This window comes from Lepidochelys kempii, chromosome 3 (genome assembly GCF_965140265.1).
Source record: "Lepidochelys kempii isolate rLepKem1 chromosome 3, rLepKem1.hap2, whole genome shotgun sequence".
NCBI lineage: Eukaryota > Metazoa > Chordata > Testudines > Cheloniidae > Lepidochelys > Lepidochelys kempii.
In genome coordinates this window covers 51,529,661-51,545,532 of record NC_133258.1, presented here as the reverse complement: position 1 = coordinate 51,545,532, position 15,872 = coordinate 51,529,661, and the positions used below count along the sequence as shown (strand labels likewise).

Below are 15,872 nucleotides of genomic sequence, written 5' to 3'. Positions count from 1 at the left end.
AATAAGGACAACTTGGGGAATTACGGACCAGTCATCTTAACTTCAGTACCCACGAAGACAATGGAGCAAATTAAGCAATCAATTTGCAAACACCCAGAAGATAAAGTGATAAAAAACAGCCAGCATGGATTTGTCAAGAACACATCATGGCAAACAACCTGATAGCTTTCTTTGACAAGCTAACGAGCCTTGTGGATGTGGGGTTTAAGCGTTCGGACTCACCTGGTGGTGCCTCCTGCTTGTCGTTCTTGGGAATTAGCTCAATTTCCAGCCCAGAACGCCCTCTGCAGGCCGGTGATTCGCCTTACCACTGGCCCACAGTCTCTCCCAGGACCTGGTGCCCTTGCCTTGGGTGCTGCCACCCTGGCAGTACCCCCACTCCCTGGGTTTCCTCACTCCGGGGGACCCTCACCCACTATCCCCATGTCACCTCAGTCGTGGCTACTGCCAGTCACAGTCTAGGCCCGGACCCTGGGGTGGACTGCAGTATAAAAGCCAATCATCACAGGCAACAAGGGGTTTGGATTGGCTGCTTTTACCTACCCTCAGGCTGCCCCTCTGCAACCCCAATACCTCTATGGGCCTGGGACATTGCTGACCTAGGGCTTCCCAGCTCCTGAGGCCTTTCCCCAGCCTGGCCTCACTCTAGGTCCCCCGGGTGAGTTCCTCCAAAGCTAGGCCTGTCTCTCTCCAGCCAGAGAGAGTCTCCCTGAGCTTCTGGCTCCCAGCCTTTATAAGGGCCAGCTGGGCCCTGATTGGGGCATGGGCCAGCTGAGACTACTTCCTCACTCACCCCAGCTTCTAGCCCACAGCCCTCTCCAAGGGCTTGCTTTTCAGCCTTTCAGGGCAAGAGTGGGTGACCATCCCGCTACACACACACCCCTCAAAACCCCCACTCCAAGGGGAAGAGGGGCCTCTCAGCCTGCGCTCACCGAAGTTAGCCCTCCAGGACCGCCCCTCCAGACTCTCACATTTTCTTTCTGCAGCCTGCCAGGCTCGGGACATCTCCCTAACCTGTGTCTCTACCCTCTGGTGGGCCCGTTCCATGGCATCGAGCCATGTCCATAGATCTGGGTCCTCCCGTCCCCTCTCACTCAGGGTCTGAGTCCCGCTTGCCCCCCACCTGGGTCCCAGCCTCCCACTGGGCCCACATGGTCTGGGTCTCCTCCTTGGTGACTAACCGCATGACAGTCTGGGTTCCCAGCTCCCACAGGGATCCCTCCATCCCGGTTGCTGCTTCTGTCAGTTTTGGCCCGTCCGGCCGCACAGGCGCCTCCTCGGGCCTCTCCTCAGTTCTCCTGAGGGGGCAGTGCCTTTTTATATGCCCAGGTGCAGGCAGCCCCAGCAGGCATCCTGCCTTCATGCTGTCCCAGGTTTCGGCATCTTTCCTTCATCCCTCGCCGGGCCAACCCTTCCTTGGGGTGGGGCACTCCCACTCTAGGTGTCCTCTTTGCCCGCACGCCCACAGCCACCTGGGTTCCCTCACCCAGCAGGCTGCTTGAGGGATTGGGCATCGTCCCGTTTCGGGGTAAGGTACCCTTCCTCCAGCCCTGTAGGGACAGTCCAGTCTTAAGTGTCCTGTCTGACCACAGGCGTAGCAAGCCCTTATCATGGGCCTCCTGGCCCACGCCCTCCCCTGTCTCTTTTAAATTCCCATCCAAGGAATGTCTGCAGGGCCTGCTGCTCCCTCACCAGATTGTAAACCTGCTCTTGGAGGGCCCCCAACATCTCCCACAGTCCCTGTTGGGTCCCCTGAAGTCTCTGCAGCTCTTCTGTCCCATTCTGCTGGGCTGATGTCCCCAGGGCCCACCCTGGGGCCTCCGCATAGTACACTCCCATGTACATGGGATCCATCATCCCCTGTTTCTCCAGCAGCAGTTCTGTCACTTGTGATGTGGCACATTCCACTTAGCCCCTTATTCTGCCCCTTGCTTCAGGAGCAGACCACTCATGCCCGCATTCTCCACCACTTGTAAGCATTCAGACTCACCCGGCAGCTCCTCCTGCTGGTCATCCTTGGGAATTAGCTAGATTTCCAGCCCAGAGCGCCCTCTGCAGGCTGGTGATCCAGCTTTCCACTGGCCCCAGTCCTCCCAGGATCTGGTCCTCTTGCCTTGTGTGCTGCCCCCTGACAGTATCCCCAATCTCTGGGTATCCCCACCCTGGGGAACCCTCACCCACTATCCCCACATCACCTAAGTCAGGCCTGTCTCCATCTAGCCCCGCACCCTGGGGTGGACTGCAGTGTAAAAGCCAATCATCACAGGCAACAAGGGGTTTGGACTGGCTGCCTTTACCCACCCTCAGGCTGCCCCTCTGCAACCCCAATACCTATATGGGACTGGGACCAGGCCCTGCAGTCTGGGGAGTTGCTGGCCTAGGGCTTCCCAGCTCCTGAGGCCTTTCCCCAGCCTTGCCTCACTCTAGGTCACCAGGGTGAGTTCCCCCATGGCCTGGGTTTCTGTAGTGTAGTGGTTATCACGTGTGCCTGACATGCGAAAGGGCCCTGGTTCGTAACCAGGCAGAAACATGCATCTCACCTCCTTTTGGGGGGGAGGGATAGCTCAGTGGTTTGAGCATTGGCCTGCTAAACCCAGGGTTGTGAGTTCAATCCTTGAGGGGGTCATTTAGGGATCTGGGGTAAAAATTGGGGATTGATCCTGCTTTTTGAGCAAGGGGGTTGGACTTGATGACCTCCTGAGGTCCCTTCCAACCCTGATAGTCTATGATTCTCTCTCCAGCCAGAGAGAGTCTCCCTGAGCGTCTAGCTCCCAGCCTTTACAAGGGCCAGCTGGGCCCTGATTGGGGCATGGCTCAGCTGTGGCTACTTCCCCACACAGCCGAGCTTCTAGCCCCCAGCCCGGCTTTTCAGCCCTTCAGGGCAAGAGCTGGTGCCCACCCTGCTACAGGGGAAATGGAAGATGTGATATATCTTGTTAGGGGGCTTATTCCTTCACCCACTTACTTCCCTGGTCCTTCTCGCATGAACAGAGAGCAACAATACCCGAAGTCCAAAGGTGCAAACAATTCGATGTTTATTGGGGTGAACTTCCAGCAAGCATGATTCCAGTTTCCTTCCTTAGTATCCTCCTTCCCAGCTCTGACACCACAGAGCCTTACACCTGTGTCCCTGTTCCCATTCCTACCCTTAGCCAAACATGATTCCAACTTCCTTACTCCCATTCCCTGTTCCCATTTCCCCCTTTAGCAAAACATGATTCCAATTTTCTTACCCCCATTCCCTGTTCCCATCTCACACGCCCCCATGCCCATGCCCACGCCCACCCCCACCCACACCCCCACCCCAGTCACTTCCTCATTGACTACAGATTATATAGTAAAACTTGAGTTCTGCTTAGCTATACCTTAACCAATCATTTTCCTGAAATTTAACGAACCAATCCTAACATATTGTAACATGATTATGTACCCAATTATATCCCACCACCTCAATTAGTTTACACCCAGCAAAATTAATTATCCAGCAGACAGGAACAATCACAGAACCAGACAGAGATTATACAGACAAACAACAGCAAAGTGGGAACTATAATGACAAAACAATACAGAAGTGAGGATTTCACATCCCAGCTATTGATAAGTGAGTTCTTGCCAGACAGGATGCTATCAAACTAAGTTTCCTTTTACATTTTCTAGGCACTTCCCTTTCTCTGGAGGTGATAGGAATACAATCTTGTCCTGATAGTGCCTAACAGCCCAATAGCACCTTATTTCAATGTGACTAGTTTGGAATGTGAGGATGTGACCGGTCGCTTCCCAGCTTATGGCTGCCTCTGCTGCTTAGCCAAAGGCCTTAGCCTAAGAACAGGGCCTCAGACTGTCACAGTAAGAGAAGGCCCTTACACCAGCAGACAGTGATTTTGATTCTTTCTTTTATACCTCTATCACTAGCCAAGTGATAAGAATACACCTAAATTCTTAGAGTACAGGCCTTTGCAGACAGGCCTGAACCTCTATATCCTAACATATCTTGACATTAGTAGGGCTTTTGATACTGGCTCACATGACCTTCTCATAAATAAACTAGGGAAGTACAACCTAGATGGAGCTACTATACCATGGGTGCATAACTGGTTGGAAAACCATTCCCAGAGAGTAGCTATGAGTAGTTCAGTCAAGCTGTAAGGGCATAACAAGTGGGATCCCACAGGGATTCTGGTTCTGTTCAATATCTTCATCAGTTATTTCAATAATGGCATAGAGAGTACACTTATAAAGTCTGTGGATGATACTAAGCTGGGAGGAGTTGCAAGTGCTTTGGAGGTTAGGATTAAATTCAAAATGAACTGGACAAACTGGAGAAATGGTCTGAAGTAAATAGGATGAAATTCAATAAGGACAAATGCAAAGAACTTCAATTAGGAAGGAACATTCAGTTGCACACATACAAAATGGGAAATGACTGCCTAGGAAGGAGTCCTGTGAAAGGGATCTGAAGTACTGTGAAAGGGATCACAAGCTAAATAGAAGTCAACAGTACAACACTGTGGCAAAAAAGCAAACATCATTCTGGGATGTATTAGCAGGAGTGTTGTAAGCAAGACACGAAAAGTAATTTTTCTGCTCTACTCCACGCTGATTAGGCTTCAAATAGAGTACGGTGTCCAGTTCTGCATGCCACATTTTAGGAAATATGGACAAATTGGAGAAAATCCAGAGAACAAAAAAAAAAAAATCATTAAAAGTCTAGAAAACATGACCTCTGAGGGAAAATTGAAAAAAAACTGGGTTTGTTTAGTCTGAAGAACAGAGGACTGAGGGGACATAAGTTTTCAAATACAAAAAAGGTTGTTACAAGGAGTAAAGAGAAACATTGTTCTCCTTTAACGTCTGAGGACAGGACAAGAATGGACATAACTTGCAGCAAGGGCAGCTTAGGTTGGACATTAGGAAAAAATTCCTAACCGTCAGGGTAGTTAAGCACTGGAATAAATTGTCTAGAAAGGTTGTGGAATCACAATCATTGTCTAATCTGCTCTTAATCTCCAAAGAGCTGTTGGGAATGGTCTAGATAATACTTAGTACTGTCATGAGGGCAGGGGACTGGACTAGATGACCTCTCAAGGTCCCTTTCAGTCCTTTGTTTCTATAATGCATGAAGTATCTATAGAGCAATTTATAACTCAAGGAATTAGTAAGTAACTTTACCATTTTTTAAAAAAAGTTGCATTTGTGTCTCGTTCTTCTGTGGGTAAACAGTGGGGAATGGGACTGTAGTCCTAATCCAGATCCCACTGAAGTCTGAGTGCTCATCCTTGTGTGTCTGACCACCTCCATGGTGAGAAAGAGAAATTGTATCTTCTATGGACCAGTGCTCTTATGACAGTGGTTTTCAGCCTCTGGTTCATGGATCCCTGGGGTGCTGCCGACTATGTCAAATGGGTCCGTGAAAGGTTGTTACCACCATAGAACAGTGTTTAACCAGTGATCTTCAGACCCCTGCGGGTCTGCAGTCCATGTCTAAGATTTCCAAAGTGGTCTGCACTAGGTTTCAAAACTTTAAAAGGGGTTTGAAAATGGAAAAAAAAAGTTGAAATGCAATGTTTTATGACATTCTAGCTGTATTGATATTTCAGTATTGCTTGTGGTGCATTTTTTTCAATATAGGTATTTCTGTATAATATAATTTTTTTTTAACCCGGTACTAGTGCCCTTTTAGCTTTTCAGGATTTAGAATGTCACAATTTTGTCAGCAGCTTTTGTGTCACAGTGGACAGTCCATTAAGATTGAATTGTTATATTTTGACATTTCAGGTTGATTTTACTTTGTAAATTGCAATGCTTATGGCTATATTTTATTACATTTTTCACGGTGGATAAACAAAAATGTCATGCCTTGTTTTGCTATACAGTATTTTTGTTGTGTTCACTCACAAAATACAGCTATGAGTACAAAAAAATCTGCCTGATCTAACAGTCTGAAACACTAAGGTCATGTGCATGAAAGGATAATAATTTAAAGCAGCAGTTTGGGGGAAAAACAAATACACACAATATGTAAATTTCACACAAATACATTTTAATGGTTTCTTAGGTGTGGTTCCAATAAAGTAGCAGCATATGCTCAAAATAAAGGGAGAAAATAAATTGTATATGCAGGATGCGATCTCACAAGTTAGACAATCAGTCATGCCTGGTTTTGAAATAAAGCAGCAGCATTCTTAAATAAAAGGACTCTAGGTGCTAATGTAAAATAATTTATGAACAATAGGGATTGAAATGTGAAGCCCTTGCCTCATTTTTCCCCCATCTTTGGAATTTTTAATACTTTGAAGCAAAATTTGACAAGAATGTGTACACAGCACAGCTTTATTTAACTATTCCCTTTGGGCCTGATCCAAAGCCCACTGATATCAACAGGAGTCTTTCAATTAGTTTGCAGAAGTCAGTTCGTTAGTTTAGAAGCTTAGTGGAAAATCCCTGTAAAAAAAAAATGGACTGTTCAGATATGGACTTCCAAATATGGTCCAGACTGTCCAGATATGGACTTCCAAAAGTCCATAACTCAAAACCAAAATTCTCCTGAACATTCAAAGGCACATCTCCTTGCTGAGGACTATTTCAAATAATAGCTTTCTCCCACCAGCTTTTCTACTGTGAAGCTACTAAAATAAAAAGCTTGCCAAAGCTTTTTTTCAAAAGGTGAAAACTTAATTTGTCCTTCTGCTTTAAAATAGCTACATGTTTTTCCTTTCTAATTTCAACAAAAATCTTACTTTTTGTACTGAAATAAAGCATGGAAAATTTCATTGGTGGTTTCAAAAAGTGTAAAGAAATCACCACAAGTGCTATAATGGAAAGAGAAGAACTACAAGGATGATTTGTAGTCCACAAAACATGACTTGCAATGAAAGACTAAAGGATCTCAATCTATTTAATTATTAAAGAGAAGACTAGAGATGACTTGATCACTAAGTTTAAGTACCTACATGGAAAATAAAATAATTTAAGACAATTTTAACAATGAGGGTATTTAACCACAAAAGTGAATTACCAAGTAACATGGTAAATCAATTGTTTCAAGTCTTTAAAACAAGATTTGGATGTCCTATTGAAAAATGATAGTGAAAATACAAGTTTGTCATAAATATAAAGGGAAGGGTAAACCCCTTTGAAATCCCTCCTGGCCAGGGGAAAGCTCCTCTCACCTGTAAAGGGTTAAGAAGCTAAAGGTAACCTCACTGGCACCTGACCAAAATGACCAATGAGGAGACAAGATACTTTCAAAAGCTGGGAGGAGGAAGAGAAACAAAGGGTCTGTGTCTGTCTGTAGTCGTCTTGGCCGGGGATAGACCAGGAATGGAGTCTTAGAACTTTTAGTAAGTAATCTAGCTAGGTATGTGTTAGATTATGATTTCTTTAAATGGCTGAGAAAAGAATTGTGCTGAATAGAATAACTATTTCTGTCTGTGTATCTTTTTTGTAACTTAAGGTTTTGCCTAGAGGAGTTCTCTATGTTTTTGAATCTAATTACCCTGTAAGATATCTACCATCCTGATTTTACAGGGGGGATTTCTTTATTTCTATTTACTTCTATTTTTTATTAAAAGTCTTCTTGTAAAAAACTGAATGCTTTTTCATTGTTCTCAGATCCAAGGGTTTGGGTCTGTGGTCACCTATGCAAATTGGTGAGGCTTTTTATCCAACATTTCCAAGGAAAGGGGGGGTGCAAGTGTTGGGAGAATTGTTCATTGTTCTTAAGATCCAAGGGTCTGGGTCTGTAGTCACCTAGGCAAATTGGTGAGGCTTTTTACCAAACCTTGTCCAGAATTGTTCATTGTTCTTAAGATCCAAGGGTCTGGGTCTGTAGTCACCTAGGCAAATTGGTGAGGCTTTTTACCAAACCTTGTCCAGGAAGTGGGGTGCAAGGTTTTGGGAAGTATTTTGGGGGGAAGGACGCGTCCAAACAGCTCTTCCCCAGTAACCAGTATTAGTTTGGTGGTGGTAGCGGCCAGTCCAAGGATAATGGGTGTAATATTTTGTACCTTGGGGAAGTTTTGACCTAAGCTGGTAAAGATAAGCTTAGGAGGTTTTTCATGCAGGTTCCCACATCTGTACCCTAGAGTGCAGAGTGGGGGAGGAACCTTGACAAAGTTATTGGACTAGATGCAAAAATCCTTGTGTGAAATTTTAGGGCCTGGGTTAATCAAGTCATACTCAATATTCATAACAGTTCCTTGTGATCTTTAAAATCTATGAACCATAATTAGAGCAATTGTATCACAGGCCATCTGATTATGTATATAAAATTATTAAATTCTTTTGAGATTTTACCTAAAACTGATATTAATAATACCTAATCCTTATATAGCTTGTTTCATCAGTAGATCTCAAAGGGCTTTACAAGGGAAGTCAGTATCATTATTACCATTTTACTGATGGGGAAATTGAGGCACAGAGTAGTGAAGTGCTTGCCCAAGGTCACCCTGCAGGCCAGTGGCAGAGCCAGGAATAAAACCCAGGTCTTCTGAGTGCTGGTTTAGTGTTTTGTCTAGGCCATGTTGCCTTTTGTAAAAGCTGATTCAAAGTAATGCACTTTGGAAAACATTATCCCAACTATATATACTCAACATGATGGGATCTAAATTAGCTGTTACTACTCAAGAAAGATTTTGGAGTAGTAAATATTTCTGAACTCATCTGCTGAATGTGCACAGGCAGTTAAAAAAGCTAACAATATTAGGAAACCATTAGGAAAGGGATAGATAAGAAGACCGAAAATATCATAATGCCACCATAAAAATCCATGGTATGCCCATCCCTTGAATACAGTGTACAGTTAGTTTTGTTCACCAAATCTCAGAAAAGAGATTAGAATTGGAAGAAGTACAGAGAAGAGCAACAAAAATGATTAAGGAACAGGTTCCATATGAGGAGAGATTTAAAAAAATTGGGACTTTTCAGCTTGGAAAAGTGAATTGAGGGTTTTATAAAGGTCTATAAAATCAGCAGTGCTGAAGTCCCTGGGTTTCAAACACTGTTGTGGCTGTAATACGTCCATGCCCATAAGCAATCTCCACTCCCACTGTTTAAAGTACTTAGGAAGGGTCCTAGTGAAATAGTGTTTCCTAATATCCAACCTAGACTTCCCACCCCAGTGCAACTTGAGACCACTGCTTCTTGTTCTTTCATCTGCCCCCACTGAGAACAGCTGAGTTCCATCCTCTGTGGAACCCCCCTTCAGGTAGTTGAAGGCTGCTTTCAAATCCCCCCTCACTCTTCTCTTCTGCAGACTAAATAACCCCCGTTCCCTCATCCTCTCCTTGTAAATCATGTGCCCCAGCCCCCTAATCATTTTCGTTGCCCTCTGCTGGGCTCGCTAATTTGTCCACATCCCTTCTGTAGCGGGGGGATCAAAACTTGACGCAATACTCTAGATATGGCCTCACCAGTGCCGCATAGAGGGGAATAATCACATCCCTCGATCTGCTGGCAGTGCTCCTACTAATACAGCCCAATATGTCATTGGCCTTCTTGGCAACAAGGGCACACTGCAGACTCAAATCCAGCTTCTCCTCCACTGTAATCCCCAGGTCCTTTTCTGCAGAACTGCTGCTTAGCCAGTCAGTCCCCAACCCATAGCAGTGCATGGGATTCTTCCTTCTTAAGTGCAGGACCCTGCACTTATCCTTATTGAACCTCATCAGATTTCTTTTGGCCCAATCCTCCAATTTGTCTAGGTCCCTCTGTATCCTATCCCTGCCCTCCAGCGTATCTACCACTCCTCCCAGTTTAGTATCATCCGCAAATTTGCTGAGAGTGCAATCCACACCATCCTCCAGTTCATTTATGAAGATATTGAACAAAACCGGCCCCAGGACCGACCCCTGGGGCACTCCACTTGACACCGGCTGCCAACTAGACATGGAGCCATTGATCACTACCCGTTGAGCCCGACAATCTAGCCAACTTTCTACCCACCTTATAGTGCATTCATCCAGCCAGTACTTCTTTAACTTGCTGACAAGAATACTGTGAAAGACAGTGTCAAAAGCTTTGCTAAAGTCAAGAAACAATACATCCACTGCTTTCCCTTCATCCACAGAACCAGTAATCTCATCATAGAAGGTGATTAGATTAGTCAGGCATGACTTGCCCTTGGTGAATCCATGCTGACTGTTCCAGATTGCCTTCCTCTTCTCCAAGTGCTTCAAAATGGATTCCCTGAGGACCTGCTCCATGATTTTGCCAGGGACTGAAGTGAGGCTGATCAGTCTGTAGTTCCCTGTTGTTCTCTTTTTTTCCCCCTTTTTAAAATGTGGGCACTATATTTGCCTTTTTCCAGTCGTCTGGGACCTCACCCAATTGCCATGAGTTTTCAAAGATAATGGCAAATGGCTCTGCAATCACATCAGCCAACTCCCTCAGCACCCTTTGATGCATTAGATCTGGACCCATGGACTTGTGCATGTCCAGGTTTTCTAAATATTTCTTAATCTGTTCTTTCACCACCGAGGGCTGCTCACCTACTCTCCATGCTGTGGTTGCCCAGTGCAGTCTGGGAGCTGCCCTTCTCTGTGAAGGCCGAGGCAAGAAAGCATTGAGTACTTCACCTTTTTCCACATCTGTCACTATGTTGCCTCCCCCATGCTGTAAGGGTCCCAGACTTTCCTTGACCACCTTCTTGTTGCTAACATACCTGTAGAAATCCTTTTGTTACTCTTCACATGCCTTGCTAGCTGCAACTCCAGTTGTGCCTTAGCCTTCCTGATTATACCCCTGCATGCTGTAGCAGTATTTTTATACTGTAGAAATTTCCACTTCTTGTAAGCTTCCTTTTTGAGTTTAAGATCACTGAAAATTTCACTGTTAAGCCAAGCAGGTCATCTGCCATATTTGCTATTCTTTCTGCACTTCAGGATGGTTTGTTCCTGTGTCCTCAATAAGGTTTCTTTAAAATACAGCCAACTCTCCTGGACTCCTTGTCCCCTCATATTAGCATTACATCAATGCTATTATCTTTACCTACCAAAACTTACAATCTTGTAAAAAAGTCATCTATAAAACCATGTCAACTGGCATTAACTATATTACCTCATATCAGCTCTTATTGACAGGGATCCATGTCAGGATAGTAGGCCTATATAATTACCCAAGTCATCCTGTTAACCTTTTACGAATACTGAAAAAACATTAGCTTTCTTCTAGTCCCCTATTGTTCCAAGAGTTATTGAAAATCAACATGAACAGTCTAGCAAGCTCCTTGGCCAGCTTTTTAAAAAAGTTTGAATGCTAAATATCACAACCTGCTGATTTAAAAAAGTCTAACTTTATTAGCTGTTTAATATCCTCCTGAGTTATGATTGGAAGGGAAAGAATTTCATCGCCATCCTCTGAGAAGATCTGGCTTTTTCCCAAATACAGAACAGAAATATTCATTCAATATTTCTGAGTGCTCCACATTATTATTGACAGTTCTATCATTTCAGTCTAGTAATGGATCAACAATTTGGATTGCTTCTGATCCTAATATACTTTAAAAGGTACCACTTATTGACCTTAATTCTTTAGGCCATATATTTTTCCTTGTGTTATTTTACTCCCTTACTAATTTCTACAAATCCTAGCTTCTAATTTATATTCATTTCAATCTACTGCACATTTTTTTTCATTTGCTTTATATATCTATGCATCCATATCTATCTATCCATCAATCCATCCTCCAAGCCAGGTTGTTGTTTTTTTTAACCAGTTTAGCCTTTTTACTCAATTGTGGAATTGTTGCTTTTTGAGCAGATAGTAAATTGTTTTTAAACAGTTCCCAATTTTCATTCACATTATTCTCTTCAAATTCTTTCTCCCAGCTGATTTGGCTCATAATTGTTTTCTGCTTTCTGAAATTGACTCTTTTAAAGTACCCAATTTTACTAGACTGATTGCAAAGCAACAGATATTCTTGACAAACATGTTCATTACAGCTGTATTTGAGAGGAAAAATAAACCCTCTAATATAGTAATAGTATTCATTATGTTTTTCTATTTGTTTTTGTTCTTTAATCTGTACAGTACATTTATGTACTCTATGTGCACACTAACAATCAATGTATTTAAAGTTTTAGTTCTACAAAGTGCCATTAGTCATTTTCCATTACTTTGGAAAACTAGATATTTCAACTCGTTTATTCCTGATAACCTCTTTTTAACAGAATCTCATAATGTTTGCTTTCAGGAATGTTCATCTGTTAAAGTAGGTTCTCCCAGCATTTATTATAGCTGCATAGTACTGTATGGTTCATAAATCTAATTCATGGCACACTTTAAAATTCATAAAGCTCTATAAAGGCAGTTTAAAATAGTAATAGTCTAGGATCAGGGGAATGAGGGTAAATTTGATAATAGAGAGATGGATGGTCTGAATAAATTCTGTGTTTTTGTGTAGTCTGTATTTATCTTTTTGAACAATCTCTCTCATTCTGTATTAAGATAATTCTCCCCAAGTGTATGAAGTTCTTTTATTCACATACTTATTTCAGTCATCCAGGCAATATGGAATTACACTGAATTTCCTGCTTACAAAAATGAAAGCTGGAAATGTCAAAACAACAACAACAACAACAACAAAACCAACCATAATTGAGTGATTGTGCTTTCTTTTTAATTTAAGCACTATATTTGGGGGGGGGGGGTGGATTATAATGTTACAGTCCTCTGCTTCAGTCTTTAAAATATATATAAAAAGGGGAGTTCAATATTAAACCAGTCATTTTGATCACAGACTGAGTTTGAGAATCTGTGTGTTTGCCTCCTGTATCTCTTGCGAGTTTTTTTTAACTGTAGCAATAAGCCTATAATAACATTAAAATGTTTTTTGAAATTTACTCCACAAAGCATAACTTGTATCTATTCATTCATAAGATGATGCATGCTTTTACCTTTACATGTAAACACTCAATATCATTTGACATATAAAATAAACTGATTAGTTCTCCAGTGGGCAGGTATCATCCTTTAGACATAATTAGGATATTATGGCAGGCTTTGTACCTCGTTGACCCCTTAAGTCAGGGTGGTGGAGGTAACCCCACCTCTCTATGCCTACATCCATTTTCTAACCCCCCCGGTAGTCAGCACAGTGTAGCCCAATGGCCAGGGTCAGTCTATTGTCTCTTCCCAAGTGGGGTAATGCAGTCTAGCTGCCAGAGTTCATTCAATGTGCCTCTAAGGCAATGTGGCCCAATGGCCAGAGTCTGCCTAATTCTCCTCCTCTACTGGGATAGCATGGCCTAATAGCCAGAGTCAATAGAGCCACCTTTGAAGGCAAAACAGAGGGCCTAGTGACTGGGGGCCATAACAAGGGGGTGGCAGCTCTTGGTAGGGGGGCCCAGGCCCACCCAACTCCACCAGGCCCCAACCCAGGACCCTGACCGAGCAGCCCACTAAGAGATCAGCGAGGAATCCTACCAAAACACACTGACCTCATAAGGGTGGAAGGTACCACACTCTCACCCTCACCAGGTCACTTCCTACTGGCTCTCCTGCAGCAGTAGTCCATATGGTATCAGGGTCTCCAGGCTCCTTAGCACCAGATACTTCCTGGGGTTCTGGTAGCGGCAGGCCTCTGGTCCAGGTTTCTGGCTCTTCAGCTCTCATAGGTAAGGGATGTAACGGCTCCTAGGCTGGAGCCCCTGCCAAGTGTCCTTCCTCCTCAGCAGTCAGCCCTGACTGAACAGCTCTGCAGGCTTATACCTGACTTCCAGGTGGAGCATGCCCAGCAGAGCCTCAGGGGTGGGGCTTCCTCTGCTAGGAGGGAAGGATTAACCCCCTCCATATCAGTGCGGGGCTGATCCACCCCGTCACAAATACATTAGAAATAAATTGGATATAACATTTCACAAACCATACTTTCTGCTTGAATATGCTCTTTACATACTTAAAGTGAGATGTAATTGTAAAATTGTAATCTGTCCTATTAAAAACTGGACATAAAACTCTGATGCTAACAAAATAGTATGAATACTACTGTAACCATGCCTTCTTGGTGTGGCACCCTGTCCCCTGTCTAGTGGCTATGAACCCTGCTAGAGATAAACGAGTCTGCTACAACTTTAGCAAAGGGTCACATGTTTTTTAGCTCATGCAGTAGAGGGCTCATATATTTAACTCCATAGGTACTAGGTTCGATTCTGCCCACTGACAACTGGGATCTGTCAGTGTTACACTACTTCACACTGATGTGTCATTGTATGAAGTTTTTTATTCTTCCATTAATAGGGATATAGTCAGTGGATCCTGACTCCAATACAGCAACAGGTGTTCCCTTACTTGATTGAAAGCAGGAATTTACACTAAGACCAATTTAAACAAAAAAAAAAGATATAGCTTGTCACATTTTTCACATACAGTAAAAGCTGTTTTATCCAGCATGTTGGGGGAATGCGGGTGGTGCTGGTAAGTGAAATATGCCAGTTAACTAAGAGGGAGAGAGTTTGGGGCTGGGGGTTGGGGCATGGGAGAAAGTGCAAAATTTGAGAGGGAGTTTGGATGCTGGAGGTGGCTTGGAGCAGGGGGTTGAAGTGTGGAAGGGGGCTCGGGGTGCCGGATTCGGGGGGCACTCATCTTTGGCTGCTCCCAGCAGGTGGCGACCTTTCCTGTTTTTGTTTTGTTTTTTACACATGTGACTTTACAATTTACACCCATGTTACAGAAGAAGCTTTCAGCTACTAGAGATGCAGTAGGAGAAAGGAAGCCAGTGGTTAAGGAAGCAGGCACTAATGCTGTCTGTGTAATCCAGGCTTGATATCAAAGCCTTACTAAGTTATTTTCTTGTTTATTGTTTGGACTTCCTCCAGTGTTTATACCTTTAGCTTTGTAGTGGCTATGAAAGATGAGTGATTCACATCACTGGAAAATAGTCTTCTAGTCACAGCAAAAGAGACAAGTATTATGTTCCTACTTTGTTTCAACAGTGTGCTTTGCCATTTATTTGTAAAGGCACCTGCATGAATTAACAGTTGTTCATTCTTAATGACAGTTCAGTCCTCCAATGTCCAGTGAGATTTTTTTTGTGAAATGGATATTTTTCTATTAGCAACTACCCTGAGATCACCATTTATTTCAAAGAGTAATCAAATAATTACAACCTTCAGTTACTGTTAGCATGGGCAGGGTTCAAAATAGTGTTGAAGAACATTGTGATGTCCCATAAAAAATTCCCAGGACCAGTAAGCATCTCTATCACATATCCTAGATTTTGGATCTATAAAGTTTTGGAATAGCCTTCCAAGGGAAGCAGTGGGGGCAACAGATCTATCTGGTTTTAAGATTAAACTCGATAAGTTTATGGAGAAGATGGTATGATGGGATAACATGGTTTTGGTAATTAAATATTCATAAATAGGCCCAATGGCCTGTGATGGGCTATTGGATGGGGTGAGATCCGAGTTACCCAGGAAAGAATTTTCTGTAGTATCTGGCTGATGAATCTTGCCCATATGCTCAGGGTTTAGCTGATCGCCATATTTGGGGTCGGGAAGGAATTTTCCTCCAGGGCAGATTGGAAGAGGCCCTGGAGGTTTTTCGCCTTCCTCTGTAGCATGGGGCACGGGTCACTTGCTGGAGGATTCTCTGCTCCTTGAAGTCTTTAAACTACGATTTGAGGACTTCAATAGCACAGATATAGGTGTGAGGGGTTTTTTTGTAGAAGTTGTGGGTGAAATTCTGTGGTCTGCGTTGTGCAGGAGGTCAGACTAGATGATCGTAATGGTCCCTTCTGACCTAAATATCTATGAATCTATGAATTACATTTCTATCTTGGACTCACTTTTTATTTGTAATATACTTTGGAAAGATTAGGTATCTCAATCTTTTTTTTTCTTTTTAAATAGTAAACAGGTGGTCTTCATTCTGTATTC

At 43.4% G+C, this 15,872-nt stretch overlaps 1 protein-coding gene and 1 non-coding gene across 2 annotated transcripts in view; both read left to right on the top strand.

Annotated features, from left to right (window-relative positions):
- Positions 1-15,872, top strand: part of EYS (eyes shut homolog) — a 453,978-nt gene that overhangs the window by 255,534 nt on the left and 182,572 nt on the right. The window lies entirely within an intron of this gene.
- On the top strand, positions 2,458-2,530 carry TRNAV-GAC (transfer RNA valine (anticodon GAC)). The gene has a single exon. It is a non-coding gene; the product is annotated as a tRNA-Val (tRNA).